Source organism: Bison bison, unplaced genomic scaffold (assembly GCF_000754665.1).
Source record: "Bison bison bison isolate TAMUID 2011002044 unplaced genomic scaffold, Bison_UMD1.0 scf7180017864144, whole genome shotgun sequence".
Taxonomy (NCBI): Eukaryota; Metazoa; Chordata; class Mammalia; order Artiodactyla; family Bovidae; genus Bison; species Bison bison.
The window spans coordinates 5,912,197-5,912,536 of record NW_011494716.1 but is presented as its reverse complement, the minus strand read 5'-3'; the positions used below and the strand labels follow the sequence as shown (position 1 = coordinate 5,912,536).

The following is a 340-nucleotide window of genomic DNA, read 5'->3' as shown; positions in this document are numbered from 1 at the left end:
TCCCCAGCTCGGTTCCCCGCAGTTGGAGCTGAGCGCCTGGTGGAGCGGAGCGGATAGCCAGGTAGGGAGCTTCTCTGGGGACCCCAGAAGGGCGTGGTGGGGGTGCCCTCGCCCCGATGGAGGCCCAAGATCCTCGGGCATGGGACCTCGGCCTCTTCTGCCCCCGCTGCCCCCCTTATTAACAAAATAATGGCTAAAAATCATATGACCCTCTCAATACATGCAAAAAAGCATTTGACAAAATTTAACATACACCCATGATTAAAAACAAAAACTCAAATCTGAGTAGAGCAGGAACAGATCTCAACATAATAAAAGGTATGCATGATAAACTGACAGC

At 51.2% G+C, this 340-nt stretch overlaps 1 protein-coding gene across 1 annotated transcript in view; it reads left to right on the top strand.

The window, feature by feature from the left end:
• Nucleotides 1–340, top strand: part of CARHSP1 (calcium regulated heat stable protein 1, 24kDa) — an 11,773-nt gene continuing 11,433 nt past the window's right edge. The window contains exon 1 of the mRNA XM_010840458.1: nucleotides 1–61. The gene's annotated coding sequence lies outside the window, so the exon portion shown is untranslated. The remainder of the gene's footprint in view (nucleotides 62–340) is intronic.